Genomic DNA, 6,751 nt, shown 5'->3' with positions numbered 1-6,751 from the left:
CCCAAGTGTGCAAGTGCTCTTGAAACCTGTGGTTGGGTCACATTTATTATAGTTCTTTTTGCCAAAACATGTCACATGTTCAACCCAGGTTCAAGGGGGTGGTCAAACCTCTAGGTTTGGGACCATGTGGGTGCCTTTAAGAAGGACACAAATAGTTAATATTGTGGTAAGGACACTAAACTCACAACATTAATCAACCTCATTGATGTGTCTGCTTTACCATTTAAAAATATTTTCCCTTACCCTCAAACAGTTCATTTAAAACTTATAGCTGACACTCACACACTTCTTTTTCTTTTTTTTATATATTTTTTTAAATTTTTTTTTCAACGTTTATTTATTTTTGAGACAGAGAGAGACAGAGCATGAACGGGGGAGGGGCAGAGAGAGAGGGAGACACAGAATCGGAAGCAGGCTCCAGGCTCTGAGCCATCAGCCCAGAGCCCGACACAGGGCTCGAACTCACGGACCGCGAGATCGTGACCTGGCTGAAGTCCGACACTCAACCAACTGCGCCACCCAGGCGCCCCATACACACACTTCTTTTTCTGAAGCAGAAATAATCACAAACTTTCTGCATTTAAAAGAGATTGTTTTGCAGGTGTTATCAGAATAAGAACAGAGAAAAAATTTTTATAGAAAAAGTATGATAATGGGAGTACCTGTTTGGCTCAATGGGCATCCGACTTTGGCTCAGTTCATGATCTCAGTTTGTGAGTTTGGGCCTTGGGTTGGGCTCTGTGCTGACAGGTCAGGGACTGAAGCCTGCCTTGGATTCTGTGTCTCCTTCTCTCTCTGTCTGCCCCCTCCCCCATTCGTGCGCTCTGTCTTTCTCAAACGTAAATAATGTAAATAAGCATTAAAAAAATAGCCATCTTCCCTCCCCATTAAAAATATATGATCCTGTGCAACAGTTAAATACAATCTGTAGTTAATGCTGCTGTTTTCAAGAAGAAAAAAAATTACAAAATGTAAGAAACCATGTACCAATTTTTCTTAATAAATAACAAGACTTTTCAAACCAGTTATGTGCATTCCAGCAGTAAACAGTAGGAGATGTGGGCAAGGGTCAGGTGGAAGCTATTGTCAGAAAAGGAAATATAAATAGCCCTCAAGCATGTGTAACTGGGTTCTACTTCTCTTAAAATTGATTTGTAAGCTAAGACGATTAGACTCTGTTTTTCTTGGGTCCTCCTGGCAGGTATTTTAGAGCAGGCAGTGGGGAGAAGCCAGGCTTGAGAGACCATGAGGAAACAGGCTTTCTGGGAGAGATGCCAGAATGTGATTGATGTAAACATATGAGGATCAATTTCTTAACATCTATCAGATACAGAAACACACAAGGATTTTAATCATGAATATTTGTACTTCCAGGAAATAATTTTATAGACATACCTGCATGATGTACAAAACCATGAGCTCGGTGTTGCTTATAATGTGAAAAAATGGGGACGGATCAAAATCTTCAATGGGAACATGCAAATATATGTAGGTAAACTCCTAGAAATGAATAAAGTTGATTAATGAGCAGTGATAAGGAAGATGACCAAATATCATGATAAGGTAATTAAAACCAACTTGCAGATCTCCATATGTGGTGTGCTTCCTCTTGTAGTGTATGCGCAAGACATGCTGTACCTATGCAGACAATGGCAATGGTTGTCTTTGGGACATAAGACTAGGGTTTGAGGGTGTGGGACTTTCATTTTCACTTTCTAATTTGAATGTTTAAAAAACCCTGTATGTATTACAAGGAGATAAAGTTTCAAAAGTAAACTTAAAAATTTAGTTGATTTTTCTATTTAGATTTGGCCACAAAATAATTTGAATTCCACAAAGTAAATGATATTTTTAAATCTCATTTCCCCCATTCAATTGTTTTTTATAAAAATTTTTTAATGTTTATTTATTTTTGAGAGAGAGAGAGAGAATGCAAGCAGGGGAAGGGCAGAGAGAGGGAGACACAGAATCTGAAGCAGGCTCCAGGCTCTGAGGTGTTAACACAGAGCCCAACATGGGGTTTGAACTCACAAATTGTGAGACCATGACCTGAGCTGAAGTTGAACCCTTAACCAACTGAGCCACCCAAGGGCCCCTCCCCCCATTCAATTTAATGTAACCAACTAACCTGGTTAATGGGGCCTGAGATTTTGTCTTTGACATGCCCCCCCCCCCCCCACTGACTTCCTAACATCTTTGCTTCCTAGAAACTCAGGTTTCTTATCTCATAGGAAGACCACCACAGAACTCAACACATCAACTTACTGATTTCTTGCAACATATAAAATATTTAGCAGGTATAATAGTGCCCTTTTTACAACAACATTTAAATTTAAAAAATTGAACTGTTTTTCAAAGGGCAAACACCAAAACTTTTGGGGTGCTAAATAAGAATTGGATGATAAAATTCAGGATAGTTTCTATTAGGTTGTGTGTGCTTTATTTAAGATGCAATCTTGGCACTACCAAAATATTTACTCACACACAGAAGATACAGGTCTGTTGAAAAGTCTATTTTTTTTTCCTGCTTTAAAATTCATGGTTTTAGGGCCTCCTGGGTATCTCAGTTGGTTAAGTGTCTGACTCTCAATCTCAGCTCAGACCATGATTTTATTTTTTGTTTTGTTTCCCTTTTTAATTAAAATATAATTAACATACAGTGTTACATTAGTTTCAGGTGTACAATACAATAATCCAACAATTTGTACATTTCTTAGTGCTTTTCAGGATTAGTGTACTCTTAATTTCCTTTTTCTATTTCACCAATCCCCTCCCTCACTTTCCTTCTGGCAACCACCTGTTTGTTTTCTGTACTTAAGAGTCTTTTTTTTTAGTCTCCTTTTTTTTCTTATTTGTTTTGTTTCTTAAATACCACATATGAGTGAAATCATATGGCATTAGACTTATTTCACTTAACATTATTCTCTCTAGGTCCATCCATGGTGTTGCAAATGGCAAGATACCATTCTTTTTTTATGGTGGAGAACTTGAATAGATATTTTTCCAAAGATGACATACAGATGGCCAGCAGACACATGTAAAGAATGGTCAAACATCACTCATCATCAGGGAAATGCAAATCAAATCTACAATGACATATCACCTTCAACTGACATAATAGCTAAAATTAAAAAAGATAAGAAATAACAAGTGTTGACGAGAATGTGGAGAAAGTGGAACCCTCATGCATCACTGGTGGGAATGCAAACTGGGGCAGCCACTGTGGAAAAAATTATGAAGTTTCCTCAAAAAGTTAAAAATAGAAATAGCATATGATCCAGTAATTGCAGTACTGAGTATTTACCCAAAGAAAACAAAGATACTTTTTCCCCATTAAATGCAGTCTAGTTAACATGCAGGATTACAATGTAGTGACTTAGCAATTCCATACATCATCCGTACTCATCAAAACAAATGCAAAAAAAAGAAAAGGCAAAAAATACTAATTCAAAAAGATATGTCCACCCCTGTATTTAATGCAGCACTTTTTTTTTACAATAGTCAAGGATAGAAATAGCCCAAGTGTCTATCAATAGATGAGTGGATAAGGAAGATGTGGTATAGATATGTATGAACATATATACATGCCATGAAATATTACTCAGCCATTAAAAAGTGTATGGTCCTAGATTTAGGAGGCAGACTAGATAAAAAAAATACATGGATGTGTAAAAGTTCAGGTAATTCTATGATTGATGGTTGAATTAATCTAATCAATACAAACCGCATTCTGCACTTAAGTGAAATAATATGTTGTTTGTCTTTCTCTGACTGACTTATTTCATGTAGCATTATACCCTCCACGTCCATCCATGTTGTTGTGTATGGCAATATTTCAATCTAAAAACCCAAAGGAACAAATTATTCCAGAAAAAAGAGTTATAAATACAGAGAACAAACTGATGGTTGCCAGAAGGGCTGGTAGGGGGATGGTGAAAGAGGAGAAGGGGATTAAGATAAAAAAATAAATATGTCACAGAGATGAAAAGTACAGCAAAGGGAATAGAGTCAATAATATTGTAATAACATTGTATTGTGGCAGATGGTGACTACACTTAGCATGGTAAGCATTTAATAATGTATATGATTGTCGAATCACTATGTTGAACACCTGAAACTAATATCACATGTCAACTATGGTTTAAAAAAACATTCCAGAGTTTTGGTCACTTGTATTTTTCTTGCCTTTTATCTTTCCTCTCAGTTAAAAATAAACAGAGTTGCTCATTAATGCCTGAATAACCACATTATTTACCCTCATAGGGCAGTTATGATCTAAAAGCTTAGTGAGGAATGACCATGGCACTGTGGTTTGATTTATTGATGGCGGTCCCACTATGTTGTGAGAAATTGTAGACCTGTTGCTCATCCTTTCTCCCAGAATGGTGTGATATCTCTGTGTACCTGCTGAAAGAGAAGTGTTTGTTGTTTAAAGTTAGAAAAGTAGTTAGGGAAAAGTATTCACTTCTTCCTCAGTAGAAGGCAGACCCTTGGGATCTCATTATTGAGCTGACTTGAGTACAGGGGCTGACATTGAGGAGCTCATTTTCTCTTGGTCCCCATGGACTCTATCATACTCAGAAGAAAGACCTGGGGAGGTGTTTTGTCCCCATGCTCCGTATAGCTATTGGAGTTTCCAATATTTCATTTCTGTTCACACAGTGATGTAATCTCTGGGGTCATCTATTTCAGGGAAGAGACAATTAAGGACTATTTATTGTTGAAGGCTAAGTGAGTAGGTCATCATCCTGCTTGAGTATTGCCCCTTGTGGACCCTGCCCTGCAGTGGGGCCACTGGGCTATCTCCTCAATGCTGCTGCCACCTCAGTCCTCAGATGCTGTAGGTAATCAGCATCATTCACTCCCCCAGCGCTGGAACAATCCTAACATTTGAATGGAAGCATAAAAAGACCCCAGATAGCTGAAGCAGCCCTCAAAAAAGCAAAGCAAAGCTGGAGGCCTCACAATTCCAGACTCCAAGTTACCTTACAAAACTGTTGTGATCAAAGCAGTATGAATATATGGGAAAGCAGGGTGGGGTGGGGAGGGGGGGAAGAAAAGTAAACACACTATAGAGGCTTGCTTTTTTTTTTTTAAATTAGTTAACATAAAGTGCAATATTAGTTTCAGGAGTAGAATTCGGTGATTCATCACTTACATACAACAAACACCCAGTGCTCATCACAACAAATACCCTTCTTAATACCCATCACTCATCTAGCCCATCTCCCACCCACCTCCTTCCATCAACCCTCAGTTTGTTCTCTATCATTAAGAGTCTCTTGTGGTTTGTTTCCCTCTCTTCTCTTCCCACCTTCCCATATGGTCATCTGTTTTGTTTCTCAAATTCCATAGATGAGTGAAATCATGTGGTATTTGTCTTTCTCTGATAGACTGACTTTACTTCTCATAATACATACTAACCCCATCCACGTCATTGCAAATGGCAAGATTTAATTCCTTTTGATGGCTGAGGAATGTGTACACACACACACACACACACACACACACACACACAAACACACACACACACATGCACACACCCCACATCTTCTTTATCCATTCATCTGGGGATAGATATGTGTGCTCTCTCCATAGTTTGGCTATTGTTGATAATGCTGCCATAACCATTGGGGTGCATGTACCCTTTCAAATCAGTATTTTTGTATCCTTTGGTAATTACCCAGTAGTGCAATTTCTAGATTGTGGGGCAGTTTTATTTTTAGTGTATTGAGGAATCTCCATACCGTTTTCCAGGGTGGCTGCAACAGTTTGCATTCCCACCAACAGTGCACGAGGGTTCCCCTTTCTCCACATCCTCACCAGTACCTGTTGTCTCTTGTGTTGTTAATTTTAGCCATTCTTACAGGTGTGAGGTGGTGTCTCATTGTGGTTTTGATTTGTATTTCCCTGATGATGAGTGATGTTGAACATTTTTTCATGTGTCTGTTAGCCATCTGGATGTCTTTGAAAAAGTGTCTATTCATATCTTCTGCCCATTGCTTTACTGGATTATTTGTTTTTTGGGTGTATTGTGTTGATAAGTTCTTTATAGATTTTGGATACTAACCCTTTATCTGACATGTCACTTGCAAATATCTTCTCTCATTCTGTAGACTGCCTTTTAGTTTTGTTGATTGTTTCCTTCATTGTGGAGAAGCTATTTATGTTGACAATGTCTCAATAATTCACTTTTGCTTTTATTTCCTTGCCTCTGGAGACGTGTCTTGTATGAAGTTTCTATGGCCGAAGTCAAAGAGGCTCATTTTCTCCTATAGGATTTTGAGGATTTTCTGCCCCACATTTAGACCTTTCATTCATTTTGAATTTATTTTTGTGTAGGGTGAAAGAAAGTGGCCTAGAAAGTCCCTGTCCTATTTTCCCAGCACGGTTTGCTGAAGAGAATGTCTTTTTCCTTTGGATACTCTTTCCTGCTTTGTTGAAGATTAGTTGGCCATACATTTGTGCATCCACTTCTGGGCTCTCTATTCTGTTCCATTGATCCATGTGTCTGTTTTTGTGCCAGTAGCATACTGTCCTCATGATTACAGCTTTGTAATAGAGCTTGAAGTCATAATTGTGATGCCTCCACCTTTCTTTTCTTTTTCAGCATTACTTTGGCTATTCAGGGTCCTTTGTGGTTACACACAAATTTTAGATTTGTTCTAGCTCTGAGAAGAATATTGATTTATTTTGATTGGGATTGCATTGAATGTGTAGGTTGTTTTGGGTAGTATCCACAGTTTAACAA

This window comes from Felis catus, chromosome B2, assembly GCF_018350175.1.
Source record: "Felis catus isolate Fca126 chromosome B2, F.catus_Fca126_mat1.0, whole genome shotgun sequence".
Lineage (NCBI taxonomy): Eukaryota > Metazoa > Chordata > Mammalia > Carnivora > Felidae > Felis > Felis catus.
Note: the sequence above shows the minus strand (reverse complement) of the source record.